Source organism: Pogoniulus pusillus, chromosome 6, assembly GCF_015220805.1.
Source record: "Pogoniulus pusillus isolate bPogPus1 chromosome 6, bPogPus1.pri, whole genome shotgun sequence".
In the NCBI taxonomy this organism is placed as follows: Eukaryota; Metazoa; Chordata; class Aves; order Piciformes; family Lybiidae; genus Pogoniulus; species Pogoniulus pusillus.
In genome coordinates this window covers 47,141,013-47,166,820 of record NC_087269.1, presented here as the reverse complement: position 1 = coordinate 47,166,820, position 25,808 = coordinate 47,141,013, and the positions used below count along the sequence as shown (strand labels likewise).

Here is a 25,808-nt window from a genome sequence, read left to right as displayed (position 1 = left end):
GGATGTGACCCACTTTCTGGGAAAAACTATATCCCTTTGAAAGTGTCAAAATGCACATGAAATTGAGAGCTGTCTGCTGCATTTAGCGGAGAGACTTCTGGAGATACTGTGCTTTAAAAATCAAACTTTGTTATTGCCCTGTTTCTAGTAGCCATTTTCAGGGGAATACCATTTGCTGTGTTCCTTTCTTCCCTTTCTTCTCCCTCATCTCCTCTTTAGAGTCTTTCTTCAGCTCTTGTCAGCTTGAAGACTAAGAAGATGGCTCTACTGAAAGGATGCTTTGAAAATTACAGTAATTTCAGACAGCATATAAACAACTCTCTCTACTTCCAGAGTCCCCCTTTAAATACTTAAGTATTTGTTATCAACCCTCGCTTCTTATTTTCTATTTAGTCTTCTAGAAGGCAGCTCATGTAACAGCAATAATGGTATGAATCAGTCATTTCCCTTCTCACTCCTCCAACTCCATCTGCTGATCACTCATATGAGAGCTCTAATAGCAGAGCTGCTTCTGAGGATTGTTGAAGGCTTGGCACAGTGAAAGCCTTCTTGTCAAGCCTCCAAGAGCAAATAGCAACAGAGATGAGATTTTGAATACATTAGTAATAATGCTGTATTGATCTCAAAACACTTTACAAACATTAACTAATTAAGCTTCAAAACAGTAAAGTAAGTTTGCATTAAGAGAGTCCATTTAGCAAATAAGAAGTGGAGGTAGACTAAGGGCAACTGAAGTGACCACATTCAGGTGGTGAGTGAAGGTCAGAGGAAGGTGTCCTATTTTCTAGTTGCTCTGGCATTTACGTGATCTCATTGAGAAAAATTTTGCAGTGAAGCTTGTGGCCCTTTCAGATTGAATCATTTGGGATGTTTGATCACAGCCCTGAGCATTTCTTACAAGAACCAAGATTATATAAAAGCTCACAAAAAGAGTAAACATTTTAGCCTCTCAGGGCCAGCTTTGATGGACGAGGGACCGTTTCTGAAAGCAGAGGGATGCAGCAGTGACAGTGAGGTTTTTGGTATTAAGAGCCTTTATTTTCCTCATTTGTGTTATTCTGCTGGTGTTAGTTGGATAGAAAACTGCCTTAACCTGCAAAAGGGGAATTCACGTGGACTCGACACCAATATCATGCATCTATTCCACCCTTCCTATGGGACTAGTAAAGCTCTCTCAAGGGATTGCTCTGCTCTGGTGATCCCACCCTGTCTGTGCAGCCTCAGATTAAAGGCTATAATAGTGGAATGGCTTAGCATCAGCGGAGCAACACACTGGCTTAAAACCAAGGTACCAAAGTGAAGGATCAGGCACACAGTAAATGAGTCATGCAGTGCTGACCCAAACAGAAGATGATGGCTTAGAGCAGGTTCCTTGGAGACATGAAGTTATCCTTGGAAAGGCAGTCTCAAAGACAAGATTTGTACTTTCTTAATGGATTCATTACGAAGAAAAGAAAGGAAGTGGAAAGCAGACATGTGGCTTACAAGGGAACAGCTTCAGCACAGTCTAAAATGGTTCCATTTTTCAATTAAAAAAAAAAGGCAAAGCAAACTTTCCTTAAAATTCATGTCCCTTCAAAGTTCAAGGAGGCCTGCACTGTTGGCTTGCTCAGTCAGAACACTCCAGCCACTTATTGTATGTGGATTGCACTCCAGGGACCAACTGAAAAAATATGATTTAGTGAAAGGTTGTACCCAAAACACATCATTGGCCTCTGATCTCTGAACATTTAAATATTTCAAGCTTACAAGCGGACGCTGTCACGAGGACAGACCCTGATCCCTAGCTGATTCTAGAACATCTGTTGAGGCATTTACTAAGTTAATAGATTAGCTATGAGAATCAGGCAGGTGTTTTTCACCAAAGCCAGAAAACATCAAAATCAGATTGCCCTCCAAGTCTTTCAGCACAAGCAATCGAGTTAGAATGACTCATAGAGTCTAACAGATAATAAAACACACATAACATTTGCTTTAAGGTACAGGTGGGGATATTTTGTACTGTGCTTAGGAGAAAGAAAAACTAACTCTATTTGGGAATAGAGTAATTGAATACAGATGGGAGGAGGCAAATGAAAGAATTTAGCAAATATCTCAGTGGAATAGCTAATGGGAACGAGACAGAATAGGAAATTAAAAATTATTCGAAGCAGATGGACCATTCTTTGAGTTTTTTAAAATTTATTAGAGCTGCGAAAAAAATGTGTCTGTTTATTTTCCACAGCCATGAAATTAATGACTTGGTGAGTTGTGCTTGTGCAATTTTATGACTGCCATGTCATTTGTCATAATTTGGGTGCTGTTTGATATGGATTTATGAATATTTCCTCCCCCCAACATGATTTATGGGTGTTGGTCATATGTGAATTAGACTGTCACCTTTAGTATGAAAAAGTACAAATGACAGATTAGGTATAAAAAAACCACCAACAAAAACGTGCTCGAGTCCTTAGTGCTGGAAAGCAGAGTTCACAACCTCCTCCTCTGCTTCTTCTGTGGAAGTTTTCATTTGGAGATGACAATTAAATGTTTGGACTTAAGTCAAGCATATGGGAACATTGAGAGGGCTTGAATAGATCTGAACTCATCTGAACTTCACCTGTGAAACTCAGCTTGAGTCATCCTTTCCTTGTACTGTACATTGAAAAACAAAATATATGCGCTACTTGCCACAGGAACAACTGACATGCTGCACCGGAGCAGCACCCCGGCCTGGCGAGTTTTCTGTCCTGCTTCCAGTGTTGTCTGGCTCTGGGACATCTTTCCAGGAGAAGGGGAAAAGTCTCACTCATTAGGACCAGTTATGCAGCACCGCACAGGTGAAGGAGGGAACAGTCTGAATAATCATAACAATAATTATTATAGTAATATCCTAGGTTTAGATCCAAAGCACTAACTTTTATACTGACTGTTATCACTGCCACCGTAGCTATTTGTGTTTGTCTTTTGTAATGTGTAGCAACAGCTGCACTGGTTTAGGATGAGAGAAGTGGCACAGCACACTTGGTCCCAGGCTTGAGCCACCTGACTGAGGCACATGACTTAGTACCTAATCACCCAAAGCTTCCCCATTGATACTGGAAAGTGATACACACCTCCAGAGGGCAATTCAGTCCACGTGTCTCCATCCCTTGACTATGCAGGCAGACTAGAACAGTAACCCTTCCTAATTTAGCTCCTCAGCTTGGTGTACAAAGTCCCGTGGGAGGAATTGTGGCCCAGCATGGCCTTTGAAAAGTAGAAGCAATACACCTTGCATGACAACAAAACGTCACTGATGTCTTTCATGCTGAGCTAGCAAATGCTTCTTTTATAGGAGATATGACTGGTTCACTCTACAGTTTTTAAACGACCATTTGTTGAGGAACAGACAACATTGCTTTTCCAGTGGAAGATGGATAATTCTTAGTAGTAATTATCTCTCAACATCAGAGGAAAGGATGGACTGCTTTGCAGGGAGCCACCAGTTCAGTCTTTGGTGTCTGGATAGTACCTATTATGTCTAAGGGTAATTGATCTCTTTTTTTCTGTGTATATAGTCAAGGAAGAGCCTGCATTAGCAAATCCGTTTCATGTCTGCCATTGTGATGGCAGCTGAGATGCTTTGCAGTGATGTTATGCAGCTTCACAGAACTAGAGGTTCTTGTAAAAATAAATCAGATTAATCTGTATTGAATTCAAGAGTGAGTTCCAGTCACCTCAGCTGACTTATCAGGAAACCTACACAGCTATTGGAGAAAGCTTTGCTTGTCAGTTGTGGTGTGTTGACATGTATTGGAAATATCAGTAGGCCAAAGAGACCTGTTTCCATCTAACACATCGTGGCTGCTAGAGCTAGGTTTCTAGCTCAGACATAAAAAAATTAGGAACAGAGAAACTGAGAAGTGGAAGAGTACTGGAGTCTCTGAGTGGAGAGGTGAACATTCCAGGGATAGGCCACTAAATGGCAACAATGCATAAGTTAACATAATTTAATTGGAGCATCAAGAGCTTTATGTCTGGAAGCACAGCTTGGCCCTTCCCCTTTGCTGCTTTTGCTGCGCCTGCTGCTATTTTGCCCTGCTGCTGTTTTGGCTGCTGCTTTTGCTGCTTTGCCACTGCTTGACCCCATCCCCATCTTCTCTAAGGTTACTATATTCTATAGTAGTTCATTCTGTCTGTACTCTTATATTTAGTTTAAACTGTAAAAATACAATTTCATTTTTCTGACTTTCCAAATTCTGAGTTGTAGTGAATTTATTTTGGGGCAGGTTTATAAGAAATTCATGGGGGAGGGATCTGTTCTAACCCACCACACACATCCAATCAATACATTCCCTCTTAAGTTACTTTTATTGTGCAAAACCAGCTGATTCTTAAGTTATCTGGCAATTCCAAGGTGACAACTTTTTAGAATTCAGAAAGTAAAATACCTTCCTTAAATGAAAATTAAATGCTCTGCTTGGGATTTACCTATGAAACTTGCAGAGCCTTTTGTTTCACCAAGCTTGCACTCATCTCCAAATACACTTTGGTCAAAGCACTGAGCCTAGACTACTTTCCTATTTTTACCTATGTTGAGTGGATTGTCTTGTAGGTTTTGCAATATGTTTTGCCATACTTTTAAATCAGTGCATTAAATATGAATTATTTTTTCTGTAAAACTAATTGTACTAGGTTTGGGGTAGATAGAGGGGAGAATATTTGCTGGGGGGTAAGAACAGTGTTCTCGCTGAGTTTAGATCAGAGCTGGTTTGACTGTGTCTGACATTTAAAAGGCCAACCTGCTCATATCCTGTTCATAAAGAATTTTGCCAGGAAGGCAGGTGTCTAACTATACAGGCAATCAGATTACAGACCAAAGTAATGATTTCTGATTTTGAGCATAGCTTGCCACGTTAACACATGTACTTTGGAAAGCAGGGAGAAATAATCACAGAAAGATAAGGACAATGGTGGAGATCTTTTGAGCCAGTAGAGTTCTATGAGGGTAATCAATTTGATGTAGTTTTTATTAAAGCATATTTTTTCCTTTGCATGTTTTAAAAAAAAAACAAAAAAGGGTCAAAGCTGTATGAAAATGAGAAAATCCCTGAGTTTTCTTTCATTTGCTTTTAAAAGTTACTGAAATGGAGCAATGTGTTTCCTGGAAGGCACCGTTTGCACACACATGTCTGCAACTCTGGGTGAGTCACAGCTGCAGAGTTTAAGGCATGCATGCTTAGCTTTGACATCCTGAGATTTATGGTGAGATTTAAGTTCTTGTACCAATGGTGACGTTTCCTGAATAGTTTTCATCCAGATGGTCTCCAAGAGGATAAGGTTTAACAAGATTTATTCACTGAGAGGGCGCAATGTGAATTAAAGTTAAAGGGATACTGTATATACACTACTTCTCTCCCATTCACTGCCTCATCAAATGTAGAAAAGCCTTTCTCTCCATTTGCCTGCAACTGAAGTTAAATGGAATTTCTTCTTTCAAAGTATCATTCCACTCTGAGCAGATTAGGGCTCTGGGAAACAAATACTACTATTTGTGTTGAGGTGGAGGAAGAGGTTACCCAAGGTGTAACCTACCACTTTGCCATAGTCTTCCACCTTACTAGTGGAGGCAGCAGCTGCAAGCGAGTGCCAGTTCATCAACTGTCCTAGTTTGCAGACTGTTGGCAGTTAAAATTAATGTACTGGCTCTGAGCTGTGTAGTTGAGGGCTGGACCGTGTTGCTTTTCGATGGCTCTGTTTCAGCTTCTTGTGGAGGACCACTGCAGACAGCTGGGAGAGTTAACCTCTTAAGCCATTACTGCTAAATCCAGCACAGCCTCTCTGACTGAGCTCCAAGTCCCCGGCCTTTGAGAGCTGTTAGGACTAACAGCACTGTCTGGAGTCCTGAGACTCAGCTAGAGTCAGTGGAGTGCCTGTAATTTGTGCAGGCTGAGGATCCAAGCATGGCAATTCAGACTGCGGTTGCTGCACCTAGGTATTTTGCAAGAAGCAGCAGCCATGTTATTTCCCATAAAAACCTTCTGGCTTATTTTCTACTAAAACCTTGCAGGTTTTTGTGTGGTTATTGACACACAGTGAAGCAATTAAGCAAATGCTGAACTGCTGCAAATAAGTATCTTCAGCAGAGAAAAGTAAGAGATAGCACTCCTGTGCTTAAACACTTCGCAAGCGTTTTGTTCGAGAGAGTTAGAAGATCTATTGTTTTCTAGCAAGCTGGTTGGTATTGAGAGATCGGTAGCTTTAATCTTTGTTGTTCTCCTCACCTGCAGACTGAACATTTTTCTACCTCACCTGCTTCCAATCTTCCCCTCACCCCACCCCAGTATCTTGAAGTACAGAAAATATCTTAGTGTTTAGTAATTTGGCTCTTTAAGCAGTATCAATGCATTTCAGTTCGAGTATCTTCGAATCAAGCCAAAGCTGCAGTGACAAAAGGCAACAAGTTCATCCTCGAGGAGGTTTTGTAGAAAGAAAGCATTGTCCTGCTTGTTCCATTTGTTTGGAAAAACAAAACAATTCAGGGCTTTGAGAATGTTCAAGGTTGTGAGGGTTTTTTTATTGTTTTGCTTTGCTCTCACATTATTTGGAGAAGTTTCTTTCATCCACTGCCTGCTGCCAGTGGAGCTCTGACAGACAAGATCTTCACAAGCAGTGATTGGTTTTAAGTTCTTCAATTTCTGAGTTGTCACCTTGTGATTCTTTTATTTTGGAAAGGTAGCTGCTCAACGTTTCATAAAGTCACCTGCACTACATATTGTCTCAATTTCATATCGGGTATAGGTGCTGAAAATCACCAGTTGCTTTTGAAATCTTGGTCTGGGTGAACTACATTGGTTTAAACAATGGAGAAGAACGTGAGAAGAATTTGTTCTTTATGGCTAAGAAGGGACAGGCTGAATAAAATGTAAAAGGGTTAATAACTAATGCAATAGGCCTGACTCTATTGTTGCAAGTTAAAAATATGCCTCTTGCCACAGGGCTTGCATTAATATTGTTTGAGAGAAGTAGCATCAATGTACTGTAATAGAGTTTTATTAATAGGCTAACAGAGTCATCAGTCTCTGGGTTGGTATGATGGCTGAATACAGTGAACACGAGCATCTTGACAAGCATGTAACAAAACCTATCAATCACTTTCAGCGTGAAGATGCTATAATAATTATGTTTACAGTGCTACTAAAATATGGGTAGAATGTTCCAACCCATGGAAATGTTCAGGTCCACAGTGAATACCCTATGCAGTACAGAAGGTGGAATCACTGTAAATTCACTTAGCTGTGTAGACTAAGATCATTATTCTCTTGACCCATTGTGCTATTTTTAGAACAAATTTAATGCATTTTTCATTCAGTGCTGTTTAATGTAAAATCACTTCAAAGCTAAAAGCTTAGGTTGCATTCTTTTCTCGCAGTAACTGTGTGCAAGGATATTTGGTGCCCTTCCTGTCGATGGTGCTAATACCCTCAGAACAGCAGTGTGGGGGCACTTTATCATTTGTGCTAGCTGCTTTTCCTTTCCAGTGTTCACTGGGTAAAGGATGGGGCAAGTTCTCCCTTTGATTCTGCTCTGTGTGGGTGGTTAACTGTATTCGTTTAATTGGAATTACTCTATGGTACAAGGAAAAGCAAACTTCCTGGTGCAGTGGCCTCTGGTGTCAAACAAAGCCTCCTAGACTAAGAAATCATCTGTCATAAGGTTGCTGGGTAGAAAAAGGTCCTGATTGTTTTTTAATGTCCTAGGGCCATGTCCCTGCCAGGACAAAGAAGCCTTCTGTAGTGGGAATCCACTGCGTTTATGTTAAGTTTCAAACTCTTTATAATGTCAGGTTAATCTGCTCTTTAGCATAAAGAAGGACATGGCCCAGACTGAGTCACTGATCTGCCCCATATAGGACAGTGTCTGAACTCTAATTTTTTAAATCTGTTTCTTATAAAGAAATGCAGCAAATTCAGTTCCTCAAAAAGGTGTTAGTTTGACTGCCCATGATACTTACGTCTTTGTGCTCAAATATGGCACATGCGTGCTCAGGCAGCAGCAGAAAAGGCTGCTCCTGCCAATGTTGTCTCCACTCTGGACTGTAGTGGAGGGAAGGTAACTTTACTTCTCATGCTTCATTTAATCCTTGGCTCTGCCTGCTGAGAGTGGCAACGGAGTTGCCAGTTGTGGCATGCACATTTATCACTAGGAAGTGAGCCAGAACCACCAATCCATTTTGCGTAGACACTGAACAGCATCGGTAAATTCTTCTTGATCATTACTAACCTAAACTGGATTTGAACTGAAGACATGGTGGTGACAGACTGTCTCCCATTCCTTAATCCCCTTAACATTTCAGTCTGCCTCATAAAATTTTCTAAAAACAAGTGTACACCTTGTGAACAAAATGAAACCCAGGAGAGAGAAGAAAATGCAGGGTGAAGACTGAGTCTGTTTTCTCCTTCAGCAAGCTTCTTTGCTAGTAGTGACCTGGGAAAATTGTTCTCTGGTTATTCTCTTGAGAGATTACTCTGATTTCTTGATGCTGTAGATGGCCATATGATCAATTGTCATCAGTCACTTCCTGATGATGGGTCATTACTTACTAGAGTATACCTGGGAGAAAAACACATGTGACTTCCATTAGGAGGCAGGCTGCACCTACATCAAATATGAAGTACACAGTAAGTTCTCAATAATAACATTTCAAGACTGTCCTCCTAAAGTTCCTAGCACAGAAGCTGCCATCACAGTGGAGGAACTGACCCTAAGAAAGATTTGCAGTATACAGTGGGGAAAATGACTATTCTCATAAGAAAAAGTCTGATTGTCAGTTAAGCATTTCAATAACAGGAATTGGGAAAACTTATTTGTTTTCATTTTGTTGAGAAAGAAAGGTGAAGCTCATTTTCTGCTGTTCTTTGCTTCAGGACATCCTAGTCTGAGAGAGATTTTGTACTTCAATTAATTAATTACATTTAATTTGTAGCCAGTATAAGTATTTCCTTCTTGTTCCACTTTAAAGTTAAGAATGCATTTATGCCACAATGAAGTCTACTGCATGTCATGGTTATTTTATTGATCAGGAAGTCCAGATGTCTTCAAGAACACAAAGAACAATTTTAGTGGAATTTTGAAATATATTCCTTTCATATTTTCCAAACTTCCTAGCAGCAATTCAAATTAGACCTTCAGCTGTGTAAACTACTGAGAGTTAAACAATGTAAAGCAAGTACATCTCTGCCATGCTGAGTGGCCTTTGGAATGGATTCTTCAAGGACAACCTCTTTCCTATACAGGCGAAGATAGTTTCTGTCTAAATCACAAGGACTTTCTTTTAAGCTCTCAAAGCAAAATCCAGTAGACCAAGAAGGAGCTCAGAAAGGGGTGAAATTGCAAGAATCGGTTGGGGTTTTGCTCTCAGCACATGAAGGGCCTTGTAATACATAGGGATAGAGTTGGCTGAGATTCAGTGTCATCTAATCGCATTGCTGTATGTTGTGGCACTGAATGACACTGGGTCTGGTGCACAGCTTTATAAATAGATGTATGTGTAGGTGTTCCATGAGTAGAGCTGGTTTCCGTGCTTCCCTCTCACTTTCCTGAAGTCCCACATCTCTTAAGAGGAAGACTGAACAGAAGCAAAGAAAACGGGAACTTCATCCTCTGGTTTGTGCTGGTTGGTGTCTTCTGTGGAAACTGCCTGTGAGGTAGTTTGATGGATAATGCCAGACAGATTCTTAATTGTTAAGAAACTGAAAGTAGAACTTTTGCTTTGTTTTGTAATGTTACACAGCATGTACAAATGTACAGAATACTGGAATAACAACATTAGAAATTACTACTGGACCACTTATTTTTAATCATCTCACATTCAGTGTTGAAATTCTGCAGACATGAAAGTGAATGGTGTCATGGATTCAGTTGAATCTCTTCTTGTTATTCATACCATGCTGCAGTCATGCCAGCTTCAACAATGAAAGTACTGGCTGGAGCAAAGTATTATGGAGCTTCATGTTCACATGGGAGGCTTCCTGTTCTGGTGGCTGCTTCTGGGCTCTTGGGTGTTGGCTCTTTTCTGCTGGGATGGTAGCAGGACAAGGAGGGATGGGAGAGTAGTTTTCTGGCTTGGGCCTTTGGCTTGCTCGCTTCTGCTTGCTGCTGCTTTGCACTGTGTTTTTTCTGCAGACAGGCTAAGGTAATTGTGCACTACATTTACCTGATTTTGCTCAGTAAGTCTATTCTTATCTCACTTTTTGTTGTTGTTGTAGAGGTTCTTTGTGTGTGTGTCTGTGTTTTGGGGATTTTTTTGTCTCAATTCCAAGGTGTTGTGTGTTAGTCTTCCCCCACTTCTGTGTTGGGAGAGCGAGCAGGTTAGCCTTTGAGTTAAACCATTACAACGGTCAGCTCAGCACTCGTTGTCCTCAGGTATGCAGGTGGGACCAGTGCGGAGGGAAGGCTGCAGTTTGGAAGGTTTACATTAACTAGCTTGGCTGACTTCAGTTGGTCAGCTGTGTGTGACAGTGTTTGAGTACGTGCTCTGGATTACTATTGAAACTATTGTAATGAATCACAATTGGAAATTTTGCTCAAAGTGTTTATCAGCCAAGCTTTGACTTGTTTCCTGATCACAGATTGCAATATGCAGCTTAGCACTGGAATGTTATGGACTCATTTTGTGTAAGGGTCACTTTGAGAACATCATGGTGTCTACATCTTCTAGGTTAATACACTATACTCATCCATACTTAGTTGTAGGGGTTAATTGGGGAGTTTTTAAGAAGATGTCTGAGCCCACAATTGAAAGCAGCTCAGTATCTTCTTTCATTGTATTTTAAAATAGGGGAAAAAAATGCAAATTGTCCTACTGGAAGTCATTTAGGGCTACATGTAAGACAGGTGGAGGTACTAAGGGTTCCTAAGGAGGACAGAGGCCACCAGAGGATTTAGGTGGTCATTACGCCATCTCCTCAGGCAGCAAAGTATGTTTGCTAATCTCTCTTCCAGTGTTCCTGATAACCCTACCCTTTAGCTGATCTGCTTCTGCTGTAGATTGCCATAACCAATCCACTGCCTAGCCATAGCTAAAGGAAGACTGCAGTGTTACCAGTGGGTATTCCTCTCTGGCTCCATCTAGTGACTCCAGACCTAGACTTCCAAACACTGCTCTCTGGCTTGGAAAACAAGATGTGTTTTCCTTCAGCAACAGCATAAAATTCAGTTCAGTGCAGATGCTGCCCTCATGATATGAACTCACCTTAGAGCAATGGTTGCAAAGCCTTCTGGGAAAAATCTTTGTAGTGTGGCTCCTTGTGCTAACAGTTGAGATTTGTAATTCAAAGTGCAAAACTGCCAAAGCATATAAAAAATAATGTGAAGATCTTGTTACAGATAGTTTGCTACAGTAAGAATCAAGAATGGGTGTGTACATGTGTGTCTCTGCCTGTTTTAAGACTGTCGTAGTCTTTGAGCATCTCTTCTGGTCTCAGTAAAATAGCTAGGAATGAAATGAGCGTACTTCAATTACAGAATTATTCAGGGCATCGTCTTGTTAATAATGCAGAGAAAGGAGATATAAAAGCTTGTACTCAAACATACCCTGGAGCAAGTTTAAGTAGAACACACAGCTATGATGCTGATTGTTTTCACAGGTGTTGGCACCATATGAATTAAATGGAGAAAAAAATGGTGAAACATTTATGACTCATTAGAATGATGTGGTTTTCTCTCCTGTCCTAACAACTGAGAAAAGGTGCAATTTACGTTCGCAGCCAAACGGCGTGAAGTAACGTTACACTTTACCCACATGAAAGGGGCAGGCTTCCAGATGACTGCTACTATTCTGAACTGCTATAGTTCTCAAATCCTGCAGTTTCAGGTTTTTGTGTGGAATTTTGAGAGCTAAAGTTATTGTCCCATAAAAAAGAAAACAAAAAGGAATATGGCCACGTTGAGTCTATGGAACATGTGGGTTTAAGGAGCTAAGTGCAATTCACTACATGCAACACCTTTCCAGTCACATATTTCTCCTTTTCATCAAAGACTACTCTTGATAGATCCGAAGAGAGCTGTAACTCTGTGTTTGGGTCTTTTCAAAATAAATAAAGCTCTCTATCTTCCTTTCCCTCTCTCCTTTTCAGAGTTTGACTCTTTTCTGTCAGAATTGTTTTGTTGTAGATCTTAAATATTTACACGAAGGAGCTATCCTGACAGGCTAATCTATAGCAGGAAAGCAACAAATAAACAAATCCATGTCTACAGTATTTTAGATCCTGGTTTCCTGAGCTGCTAAGTGTTTATTTTTCCTATTGTAAAAACTTGCATTGAAATACATTCAAAATGGAACTCACGTGGCAGCATTCAAGCAACTTCTAATGTTTTCACAAAGCCATAATACAAGCCTCAGCTTCCCATACCCTGCATAGTTGGCTAAAAAAGAAAGCCCTTGATTTATCAGAGCCTCAGTGCTGTAGATGAGTCTTCAGAAAAAGAACATGTCGTACTTTGCAACTGAGACTTTTTCCCAAACACCTAATAAACCAAAAAAAGAGAGAAAGTTTTAGTGGGCTTCACAAATACATTTTTCTCCTCTCACCAGAGCACCAAACTCACTTTGTAATCTTGTAATTTGTTTCATCCTCCCTTGAAATTTCTCCTAGTACAAACTCACTCAGTTTTTGTTGGCTAATTTGCATCTCATGGCCTGCACTGTCTCTTTAGGAGGTGAACTATTAAAAATACATTAGCCTAGTATGGATGGTAATGGGCCAAATGCTGCTGGTTTTGAAGGCAATCTGGGAAGCCTCATGTGCTCTCTGACTCTTGATAACTGCACAAGTAAGTTGTTTGCCTTTTCTATCCTCGGATTTTAGAAGTTCCAGCAGCAGATGTAGGTGATATAATTGTTCTTCTAAAAGTTTGGATAGAAAAGAAACACTTTTTTCCTTTCCAAGCTTGCTCTAATCTTTAGCGTTACCCATATTTGTGTTCTGCCAGAACTGTGTCCTATTAGCATCCAAAAATGTTACACATAACTTTGGCTTGCTTACAGAAGATGATCCAACCACTAACATTTGCCTTCTGTAGCTGAATGCTGAAAGAAAAAATAATCCACATTTGACATGTGAGACTTTGCTGCTGTCAGTTTCTGGAGCTGATTATTAAGACTGTGATTTTTATCTACTCACTTGTACAGTAATTAAAAGCAATTCCCTCATCAGTTATCATCCTGTGAAGCCAGCTTTTAAGCAGTGCTTAATGTATAGCTTATTAACCTAAGCCAGCATTGAAGGAAAGGTGACAGTTTAGAAAGTAAGAATGAGCACATCTGCTCTGAGACAAAGAGCCGAATGTCAAGTAGATGCTTATTGTCAAACTAGCAGAAATGACAATGTGATTTTAATTGGCAAAGTAGGAGTAATCACCTGGCTCAAGCCAGGTGTACACCTTCATTCTGTCCACTCCCATCTGTCCTTTTCATGTGGAGGAAATTCGGTGGGGATGTGTCCTGTCATGGTGGAGATGTTTAAAGACTTAAGAAGGAAATCAGGGAATCAATTACTGTGGCATGCTGAAGAGGAAGAGCTTTTCAGCTACCTGACAACCTTTGCTATACCTTCTAGCAGGTGTTGATGAGCACAAATGCTTATCAGTGTCAACTCCAAATCCAAAATATTTGATATTAACTGAATACTGTGTCTCTAGCCACTGATGTTGTAGCTGAGAACATCATAATTACAAGAAAGAGATGTTGAGTAATAGGCAATGGCAATCATAATATTTACCTGGGACAGATTTTCTCTGTGGGTGCTGGAGACAAAACACTAGGCAAATTGAAAGAAAGCCCAACTGTGTATCTATCATACTGGACTTTTACTGAGTACTGAAAATGATGTAGAATCTTGTGAGAAGAAAGTGGAAAGTAGAGCAGAAATCCCTAAAGCATCAATGTTGGGGTGCCCAGGAAAAGGGAGTAGAAACAGCTTGGGTGAATGCATAGAATCCTAGAATGATTAAGGTTGGAAAAGACTTCTAAGATCAGGTCCAAGCTGCACTAGCAGATTGTAGTATTTACTGGTGGAATCCTGGTATAAGCAGGGAGTAGAAACAATGAGGTGAAAAGTTACTACTGACTCTGCTCCATCAAATGGAGCCAGTCAAAACCATTCAACAAAGCAGTGTGTCAATTTGCAGTCCACGGTCAATGGAAGCAAAAGGAATAAGTGCTACAGGAGACTGTGTCCACCTCCGGCCACGCTAGGAAGTGAAAGAACCACACAGATTTTGTTTTAGACAGTGTTCCCAGGAGATTTCAGAGCTGAGATCATGCAGTAGAACATATTTCACACCTGGGGATAGAAACATGTCTGAGATGAGCCACTAAATATATCTACAGGCCAGGCATGAATGCCCAGTTGAAAGCGTACATGGAACGGTGCAAGCTGTACAAAAACATTTAGTAATTGACAAAATTAAAATGTCTCATGGAATCCTCGCCCAGCCCTGGGAAAAGGTCAGAAGAGACTTGTTAATTTCTAAGGAAAGAAACTTTATGGTCACATTAGATTACTAATCCAATTTCTGGAAGGTGCACGGACAAGAACTATGATTAGAAAACTGAAGGCCAAAATTTGGATGCGTGGTCCTTGTTCAGAGGGACCAAGTGAGAGGCTGCTGATACTCTTCACTTAAGCATTTGGATACTTTGTGCTTTTAAAAATGTGTGCATAGGATTTACATCCTGGAATATACAGAACAGAATGGGAAGATGGCATCGCCTTTGATGGCAGCTAAGAAACTGATGGCACTGTTAAATAGACAGTAAGGTTGTTTGGCCTGGTTATTTTGAACCTCGTGAATGCTAAGTTTTCCAATGGCTGAACGGAGACACACTCAAACACTGGCTGTGCGGTCTAGGTAAGCATGTTTGCTAAAGCCTGGGGGCTTAGTTCTTAGGAAAATAAGTGAATGCAAAGGACCTAAACCCCAGAGGTTTGTATATGCAGAAATGTATGTCTGGAAATAACAACGAAGTTATTATGGAAAGTAGCTGTGACAATGTTGGTATTGCATGCAGGGTGTGGAATGAGGAGAACAGGCAGGAAAACGCCAGTTAGGATGCCATGCTGTGGCTAATGTCGAGGAGAGTACCAGGGGGTCACAGGCTGTTAGCCTAACCTAAGCAAGACAATAAGCATGTAAAGCTTGTGATCAACGCAGAGGATCAGTATGACTGATCCTCTTGAGTGTCCTCCATAACAAGAGAAAACAGGGAAGTAGAACAGCAGAGGGAGAAGTCAGTGACTTCATCACTGGCATCTGCTGTTGTTTCAGTTATTGCACAGTAGCCTGCCTGGCACCCGTTTGTCACCCTGGGGCAGCGTCAGTCTGTTTCAGGTCCCGTGTCATATTTGTTGTTCCCGTGCAGATGCCTTGGATGCCTTAAGGCCTCTCAAATAGCACAAAGCACTTGTGTGTTGGTCAGAGGAATCCTGGTCTTTGCCCTCAAAGCAGCATGCTCTTGAAGGGCCTCAACAGTGTGGTAATAGCTGTAGCTAAGTATGACAGCGAGGATCAAACTGGAAAAACCTTGTAGACAAGTATGTCTGGGCAGCAGTGGAGCTCAGCTTCGGCCTTTTAAGTCTGGTTCTGGGCTTGGACCTGCACCTTCCTGCTTTGGTCAAGAATGAATCGCCTGTGAGGAGTTAGAATTCCCAGAGCAGGTTTGAGCTCTCAAGTTCACTGTCAGAAATGGTGGGAAAGGATATAATGTGTAATGCTTCCCTTTGGGCAGGGAAGATTGGGGTTGGGGAGGGTACACACAGGTGGATCTCTCCAGCCTAGGAGAAGATATCACGAATGAAGTTGCTTTAGGAAGATGCTTTAACAAGCAGTCAGGTGTCTGTGCGAAATACCCAGAGGAGAAAGCAATCAAAAGAGTTCTACTTAATTATTAAAAAAAAGATTAAAATTGAAGAAAATGGAGTTAGTCTGATAATGGATTTAATCACCAAGGTGCCCTTGAAGTTTATCAGACCACCTAGAGGTGCAATATCCTAGACAGGTAATGAGTTCTCAGAAATACCCTTCATCTGATCTTCGTTTTACTTTTTTCCCTGCCCTAGAAAGAGTGCCGTGGTTTGGTTTGCTTGGAAGACTCAGCTAGCTTGCCAGAGGGGATCAGAAGGAAACCGGAATGCTTTCCCAAAGAGCAGGTAAGGCCCAGCCACACCTCAGAACATCAGATCTTTAATCATGTACCTGCCTGTATAGCAGCAGCAGCAGCAGTCAGTGTTTCTGTACCATCATTCACGCAAGAATTTCAAAGCACTTTACAGACACTAATTAATCAAACCCCACAACCACTCAGCCAGCAGTAACCGTGCCCACCAGTGAGACATAGTCACTGCTAAAGCGGAACACGATGGCAGTTTGATATTGTGTAATGTGACACAGCAGGTAAGGGCAGGCAGAAAAGGAGCAACTGAGGGCACTTGAGCCAGGCTGATCCCTAAGAGGCTGCGCAGATGCAGTTCTGCTGCTACCCTGGGTGTGTTCTGTGGCAGTGTTTGGAAAAATGTTTTTCTGGAGAGGAAACGTTTGTATTATAGCCAGAAGTACAGGTTGGGATGTACTTTCTCAAATTCTTAGTAAAGCTCCTAATGCCACAGGCAAATACCTACTCTGTGGGGACAATCCATCAGATTGCTTTCCTCTCACTGTGGGACTTGTTGTTTTCATCTCTCTAAGCCAGTGGCACCTATGATCCTGGAGATCAGGAAGTAAACCGCTCAGGCAAGGTTCTTGACTTCCAGATGCTGCTCACTGAGGTTCCCCAGGGGGAGAGGGAAGCTATGTCAGGGACTGAAGGCTTTACCTTCAGCTCATCTATGTTTTGAGGGTCTTGCACATTTAGTACTTTGGCTCTGAGATGAGTTGCTCACAGCCGCGATCCCCACCCGCAAAACCTGCTTTGGTGCAGAAACCACAAGGCCTAAATTGGGGCATTCTCTTGGCTCAGTAAGTGCTGTCAATATTCCAGTTGACTGCAATGACAGAAAGATGGAGCTGGCCCAGTGTCTTTGTGGATCTTGAGGAACAGATTAGTTCAGATGTGTGTATGTTGCTGGTACTCCAAACACGCATCTTCCCGCTTCAATAGTTTAGGTCTGATGTTCCATCACTTCTCATCCCTTTTGGAAGCAAATGTGGCACAGATTTTTTAATATTTTTTTTACATCATGTAATAAAATTCTATTGCACTTGTGTAAAAACAATGTGTAAACCATTAAGTGGAATAATGAAACGCTGGAAGTTGTAACAGTAGGCCTGCATGATTTAGACCTTGCTACAATTTAAATGTGCAATATATTTGCAAGAATGAATTGGTCTTTGGGGATGAATAAAGAGTATAGATATCCAGCCTATTTTGGAAAGAACAAGAAATACCTGGGAACATAATTTAAACTACTGTTGCAATTAGCCAGTCACTTCACATTTCTGGAGTTTTGTTCTTCTTGTTTAGCTTTATAAATGACTCTCATAGACTCATTAAAAGAAATGACAAAATGCATCAAAATGGATGAGAATCTTTCCCTTGACAGAACTGTCATGGTAGGCCTAAATAGGCCAAAACAGGCTTGTACGTGTCCTGGCTTGCCCAGATGTGTTTCTCTGCTCTCCCTCCTTCTGCTATGGGGAGAAGCAACTGCAGGAAAGAGGACAAAGTACCTAGAGCCCCACTGAGTCTAAAGAACATGGCTTGCCCTGACTTGTTTTGCTCCTGTTTACATCCTGTGGTGAACAAGGTGCATGCATTTGGCTTGTGCCTACCTCATGCAAGGCCTATGTTTCTCCCAGATTTGGGTAGAGCAAGCCTGGGGTTTCACCTAATATGGTCAAGCTTGGCTAACTGCTGTTTTGATTGACTGTTCTGTGTCCAAAGGCCCATTGGTCTTGGGCTGTATCGATAAAAAGAGATGAACAGGTAACAGAACGTGTTCTGCCATTGTATTCATGCTTGCTTGCTGCTTGCTACTGCCTGCTGCAGTTGCTCACTGCCTTATTGTGTCCTGAGCTGCCTGGAAACTCCACTGCCTCGAGTTTACCAGGAACAGGCTCTAAATGCCTCCATGTGATTGGCCTGCATAGCCAGCATTGCTGTGCCATGGGTAATTTGCTATCCACCAGCACCCCCAGGTCCCTCTCCACAGGGCTGTTCTCCAGCAGATCACCTCCCAGCCTGCACTGGTGGAGTTCATTATTCCTCCCCAGATGCAGGACTCTGCACTTGTCTCTGTTGAACTTCATCTGGTTCCTCTGTGTCCAGCTCTCTGTCTGTCCAGGTCTCTCTGGATGGCAGCACAGCCTTCAGCTGGATCAGCCAAGCCTCCCAGCTTGGTGTTGTCAGCAAACTTGCTGAGCAGACTCTCTGGGCCCTCAGCAATGTCATTGATGGAGATGTTGAACAGGACTGGCCCCAGCACTGATCCTTGGGGGACCTGGCACCATTGATCACCAACCCTCTGAACCCTCTTGCAACCGGTTCCTAACCCCCCTCGCTGTCTGCTCTTCCATCCCACACTGCCTCAGCTTGCTCACTAAAATGCCATGGCAGACAGCGTCAAAGGCCTTGCTAAGGTCAAGGTAGACTGCATCCACTGCTCTCCCTGAATCTACCCATTCAGTTATGGCATCACAAAATGCTCTCAGGTTAGTCAAGCATGACTTCCCCTTGGTAAATCCATGCTGACTACTCCTGATAACCTTCTTCTCTTCCAAGTGCCTTGAGATGCCCTCCAGCAGGAGCCGCTCCATCATTTTTCCAGGGATGGAAGTGAGGCTGCCTGGTCTGTAGTTCCCTGGAACCTCTTTCTTGCCGTTGGCTCTCCTCCAGTCCTCAGGCACCTCTCCTGTCTGCCACGAGTTGGCAAAGAGGATGGAGAGTGGCAGAGCAATAATATCAGGCAGTTCTCTCAGCACCCTTGGGTGCATCTCCTCAGGGCCCATGCACTTGTGAATGTTTAATTTGTGTAACTGATCCCAAACCCAGTCTGCACTGACCAGTGGGGAGCACTCCCTCCTCCAGGCTTCCTCTCCTTCGTCCAGGGTCTGGAGTCCATAGGAGAGTTCAACCTGAAGCAAAGAAGGCATTCAGCAGCTCTGCCTTCTCTGCACCCTCAGTTCTCAGGCTGCCTCCTCGTTCAGCACTGCCCCCACACCTTCCCTCTGCTGCTTTTTTCTACTGATGGATTTGAAGAACCCTTTCTTGATCTGTTTTACTTCCTTTGCCAGTTCCAAGAGGGCTTTGGCCTTCTTTGTTGCTTTATTATAAGCCCTGACTACTTCTCTGTAGTTCTCCCAAGTGACCAATCCCTTCTTCCATGAATTGTAAGATTCCTTCTTCCCTGAGATTTCCTTCAGGAGCTCCTTCTTAAGCCATGCAGGTCTCCTAGCATGGCTACCTGATTTTTTACTCAGGGGAGCACATCTGGCTTGGGCTGGGAGGAAGTGGTCTTTAAAAATTAGCCAACTTTCTTGGGCTCGTTTCCGCTTCAGGGCCTTAGCCCATGGGATTGCTGCAAGCATGTCCCTGAAGAGCACAAAGTTAGCTCTGCAGAACTCCAGGGTTGCAGTTCTACTGGTTGCTCTGATTCTACTCTTTAGAGTACTGAACTCCACCATGTCATGATCACTGTCCCCAAGGCTGTTCCTGACCTTACTGACCACAAGAACCTTTTCTTCCAGTTCAACTAATGTTTATGCTTTTTTCCCTAGTTATTTCTAGATCTAATTATGTCTTCATGTAATGTTTCCATGATTGTTGCAGAAGAACCTAATTGTTGTTACACAACAGTGGTTGGGGTGGTCAGAGTTCAGAATATTGAAAATGAATAAACAATATTAATTTTTGGAAATCATATCTCACATCAGTTGATTACTTCTCCATTGCAAGAAACTTGAAGAGTAAATGATTTAGATGGATGTGGTACACTCACCTTTATTGTGGCTTTGCAAACCTCTTTAAAAATCTAAGATCTGGAGGCTCCTTTAACTGCACCTTCAAGATATCATAATCCTCCCTGGCTTCTTGTCCAGAACATGAAGCAACACGATCTTTTCGGTCAAAACTCATCTTGCTGTCCCTGGGAGACAACGGAGATCATTTGGTATGTTCCTAATTACGATAGGAACTGTAGAAGCAGCACCTGTTACAGAAATTCAGTCAAACTCTCCCAGGACTAAATTGAGAAGCTAGGGTGACTGATGCTTTTCCTTGGGGCTTGTCTGCTGTCCACAGCATAGGCTAAGAAAATCTTCCTGACTGTCACACTGGGCCAGCCATATAACGTGCTAATATTGAGACTGAAATCAGAATTATGTTAAGGCTGCTCTCCATTACCATCACCTTCTCAACACCTTTAAGAAATCTATCTTCTCAGTTCCCAGTCATCAGAGAGAGAGAAGTTTCTAGTCCCAGTCCCATTATAACTCTTTCTGAGTAGCAGATGAGCGAGTTATATGCCATAGAGGAAGACATTGTGAAGCTGCCGTGTGTTGGTTTGTTTGTTAACTTTGTTTTCTAAGTCCAGCATTCTCCAAACAGAGCGTGAGGGTACAGTACTTGGTTAAAGTGACTTTTTGTCTATTTCATTCATATTGATTGATGAGAAGCAGCTACTGCAGGAGTTCAGAATCTGCCCCCAAATTTGAGATCTGATTCTTAGATCAGATTATGTAATTATTATCAGTATGTCTGAAAATGATACACCTCAGTCACACAATTTCTAGGTTGTGAACTATGATGCTGTATCGTGAAATTTTGGCTGAAGTAAGTGCAGTGTAAATTTTGAACACATAGATTTCAGCCCTCTCTCTTAGCCCCATTTTTGCAAAGCTAAGTATTAAGAAAGTACTCTTTTGTGTGGTTACCTTTTTTCTATTCTCTTGGCTTAAAACTTGAAAATCTACACCAACTGTAGATCCACCACAATTAAAGACTGCATTATGTCTTTTCATGCACATATACTTGAAGTTGAAAATTGAGAGTCAGAGATGAAAAATTCATAGTCTTGGATGCTGAGAAAGTCAGTCCTGCTGTCTCTCCTTGAAGTCACCTAGGTGAGGCTTTTTGACATAATGGAAGCATCAATGAGCTGCTCTTGATTAAAAGTTTGACAGGTTGACACTCTCCCCCTGAACGGGAAGATCAGGGTTGAAAGGAAATGCTAATACAAACAGAATTTCATTAATACCACATTTTGCTACAACGGGGGCCTTTTCTTCCCCCCTCCACTGTTATTGTTTCTTAGGTAGTGTCATTACCTTTTAAAGGGGAAAGGCACTACGGTTAAGCTTTGCCTCAGAAACGATGTCACACTGATGGAGCAGGAGCTTTCAAGTAAAACCTGGAACAAACTGCCTACAGCAGTTCTGATTCTCCGGGCGCAAACAAAACCAGGTGTAACAAGGTGGCTCCTTTAATTCAGGTTCTGTTCATTGAGCCAGCATTTATTTTGTAGAAAGAGTACAGAAATTCATTAAACAACATAAAATAATCAATAGAAACAGAATATCAGAAGGGTCCAAAAATATAGCCTCGCTTCACTTTATTTACCTTCCGAGAGCTCTTTTTCTAATGTGCTAAGTGTTAGGCTCTCTCTGCTCTGCTCAGTGTTAGGGCTGTCATGATGAAAGTGCATAAACAGTATAAATAATAGTTGCTGGCACATGAAAGGAACTGTGAGTGGATTGTTCTTTTGGACTCTAACTGTCAGGGGTTTTGTTTGACTCTCAGGGATTTTGAAAATTAATTTTATTTTTAATCCAAAGATTCTTATAATCTTAAATTGATTATTTGTAAAAAACCAGCCCATCATTCTTTTGATGTTTACATGGCAATGTAATATTTATAGCTTAATGCCAGGCAATTCTTATGCAATTTAGTAAATATTTATTAAATCAGACTTGTTTTAAAAAACTGATAATTTTGTAACCACTCTGTAGAGCTAATACTCTTTGAGAAGGAATGTCAGCCTGCACAAGTCAGCTTCTGTATTGTCTTTCTACTCCTTGTCTGCAGTGATCTTTCCTGACTTCTTTTCACTGCTGAATAGTTCAATAGTTTCATCTCTTTCAGATCCCTGATATTGTCAGGTTATATAACCTCCCGCTTTATTCCCACTTATCATCTCTTAATTGTAGTATTTTCAGGTGCATTTTTGACTTCTCGTTTGAGATCTGCAGAGGCTTTTAAAGCTTTATTTGAGACCACACCACCTCTGATTTACAGGCAAGTAAATTGGCTTACTGTGAGCTTGAAGTCAATATTTTCCTGAGATGATTCAATTGCAAGTGTTCATAGAATCATAGAATGGTTTAGGTTGGAAAGGACCTCAAAGATTACCCAAAGGCAGGGACACCTCCCGGTGGAACAGGTCACTCAAGGCCTCATCTAATCTGGCCTTGAACACCTCCCAGGGGGAGCATCCACTACCTCCCTGGGCAACCTGTTTCAGCGTTTCACCACCCTCACTGGTGAAACAGTTTTTAGATGCATAGCTTGAGACATTTACCACCCTATTTGCAGGCTCTTTCTGACTCTTTTTTGAAGATGATGAGTCTTGAAGTACTGACTGGCAGTGGAAGGCAGACCATGTACATCTTCTCAGTTAGGAGAACTAAAACTGAGACATCTGAATCAGGGAGCCTGGTGCAATGCTCTGAACAGCTCACCCAGTCACCAACAGGATAAGTCATAGAACTTGGGCATCTGCTTCACATTTTTTCTTGCTCTCCTGCTATGCCATTCATCTCTCCTTAAAACATCAGTGACAAATTAAGTAAAAGTGGACATGTGAGGAGTATGGGGAAGAGAATGTTGAAAACAAAGCAATTTGGAGTGTTTTATCCTTTTTCATCTAACTCAATGGCAGATGTTCTACATCCTATTACAGCCTTGATAGCATGTTATGTTGCATCATTTCAGCACACTTGCTTTTAGACTGGATGACTAAATGTCAGTTCAAATAGCAGTTATCCATTCCAAATGAACCACAGTTGGATGGTAGCATGTAAGCAGGGGGTGACCAGTTCAGGAGCCTACCCTGCCACCCTGTGCATGGAAGGCTGCACATACTCCAAATTTTGTTATTGGAGAGAAACAGATGTAACTAGGGAATATTTTCCTGTGACTTTACATTTCCTTCATGATTGATTATTGGTCTACACATGATGGAGAAGAGAGCTTTTCAGAATAAATATGAACAGTTCTGATTATTCATCTTGCCACTTATTGACACAAAATGGGCAATAGACAACATGTTATAGCAAAAAATGTTTCACTACATTAGGAACCATTTCTTTGCTAAAACACCCATGAAATCAGCCTCTTGACACATTCCCCAGCAAGTTAATCTGATCATGATTGGCTCTGAGTGAAATGGAAATGAGAAAATTCCAATAAGCATGTGAACACACAAACTGATTTTCAACCCATTTTAAACACAGGTTGGCTAAAGACATTACTTGTACAGGCAAGTAAGTGAAAAGCTGAAATGCATCTGAAGGTAAAAGCCAAAATCAATTTGATTTTAAACGCTTTTCTCCTGATTTTAAAAAGCATCAGTGTGGAACTTATGTGTAAGGTTAAAAGGCTCCAATTTTATTCCCTTTTGGACTAAAGCAAGCTTATTTTTCCTCCTTTACTCAATTTGTTATTTTTGTATCCCACTACTGTTTTCAAGGGCCTATATATCACTTTACCAGTTTTAGTCAGAATTATTGGACCAACAACGTGAAGCATTTTTGCACATGGAACTGAACACCAGATGGGACTCCATGAATATTGCATTGTTCATGGCCACTGAATTAGAGATGCCTTAAAAAACTACCTAGGCTACTGTATTATGTCTTCAACTTTATTCCAGATGCAAGTTTCTTTTAGCTGCATTCGTTGAATAATGAAATGGACTCTGATAAAAACTCTCTTGGAAAACAGCAAGAGCTAGGAAGAGTCCTGCTGGACTCGGCAGGCTGCTCATCAGACTGCAACTACCATTCGTTCACTGAGCAAAATGAGTTTGTGATGCAGGACCCATAATAGGCCTTAAGAAATCGGTGTCTGTGTCTTGTCCTTTGTCTTGGCAATCTTGGGCAAAACGTTTGTCCTTTCTCAGCTTTTGTTTCCTAAGCTATGAAGTGAGAGTCTTTCCCCTCCCCCCAGTTTCATACATCTATTGGTTTAGACTTCACTGGTCTTGGCTAGGGGACTGGGTTTTGGTTTTGTTTTTTAGTTGCCTGTAGAGCAGGCACAACCTCCATTTATCCCATCTGAAAAGCTTCCTACACTACTTGAAATATCGTGCTGCTAATTAACCTGGACTTTCAGAAATATTTTGGTCAGAGAGCGATGAGGAAATGCAAAGTGATACAGCTCCTCGGGTGGGATAGCCAGAAGCAGGCCAGAGTTAAAACTGTTCTAAGCGGTTGATGCTTGTGCTTTGAAAGGCTCGTCTTAATACAGATATGAAAAGAACCCAGAGTTGTAGTCAGACATGTGCTCAATAATCTGGAGAATTATACCGCAGTAGCGCTGAGCAAAACTTCAGAATTGAAATTGGAACTGAATAGAGCTTGCTGAAAATGTCCCTGATTGAGGGCAGTGACAAATGTATCTCTGCTATTAATTTAGGATCTTGGGTCATAAAGGATTCAAACAACCTAATCCCTTTGATCAGCAGTATTTATTTCTTAGCCCTCTCTACGTTACTGTAAATAGAATTTTCTCCAGAAATCAGATTGTGTCACGAGACCATTTCTATCCACTCTCTTTCTTGAAATCTCACTCTCTGCATTCCCATGCTGAAGGCTTCCCACCCTATTATCTGGGTTTCTATTTGTGTCTATAAGGAGATTTTATCACTAATGTTTTTCACAGCGTAACTAAACAGCAGCTTCCTTACTGAATGCAGGGCTCTGAGTCAGTGTTACCTTTTTGATGCTGCCCTCACAAAGCAATGTGGTAACTTACATATGAAAAGATATTAAGAACAAGGCCTTCAGAAAGGATAAAGTTTAAGTTGGACTCTGTGTGCTTAGTTTTCAGTGATCAATTCTCAGCACTTTGCACCAACTTAAGTGAGGGGTCTGAAATCGCAGCAGAAGCATTTCTCCTTTCAATTCTAAGATTCTGTGCGTCACAAACCAAGTTTTCCAATCTGCATACTTACTATGTATTTTTAACACAGTTTTAAAGTAGTCATTCTTCTTAAGGCTTCTGTCTCTGCAACACTGAAAGAATAGTGACATAAATGGGCTACTAAAATGGACATTTAACTAATTCATCCTCCTTAGGATAATCCAATCAATTTCCTTTTGGAAAACATTCAAACTACTCTGAAAAAGTATTTCTGAAGCTGAATTTCCTCAATAATTTGGTGCAAAATCTTTAGTTGGTCAGAATGCTCTGAAGATGTTGAGCATGTGTATTTTTGTGTTCAAAATTACTGCTCTTATGATGGTGAGCAGCGTTTTGTTTGTCTTTTCCACTTCTGTGTACCTAGGCAGGTTAAAAATGTTTTGGGGCAATGCTGAGTATGAAATGTATTGTACAGATTTATAACATGTTTAAATCTTGAAATTATGTGCATTTCTTATCCTTAACTCAAAAGTTTCTACACACAAGGCTTAGAAAAGGCAACAGCAGTGAGCACATTTCTGGAAAGGTTTCCTTATGGGCGCAGGCCAAATAGAATGAGCTTAGAAAGGAGGTCCAGGGACTGCATAATTCCTCTTGGTAGAATCTCAACTTGTATGCAGAATGCTTATTCTTCAAGTGTTAAAATGGTAAT

At 41.4% G+C, this 25,808-nt stretch overlaps 1 long non-coding RNA gene across 1 annotated transcript; it reads left to right on the top strand.

The window, feature by feature from the left end:
- The first annotated feature begins 5,097 nt into the window (after window positions 1-5,097).
- On the top strand, window positions 5,098-7,367 carry LOC135176575 (uncharacterized). Its single transcript, XR_010302737.1, has 2 exons — window positions 5,098-5,165; window positions 6,763-7,367. It is a non-coding gene; the product is annotated as an uncharacterized LOC135176575 (long non-coding RNA).
- Window positions 7,368-25,808: the final 18,441 nt, after the last annotated feature.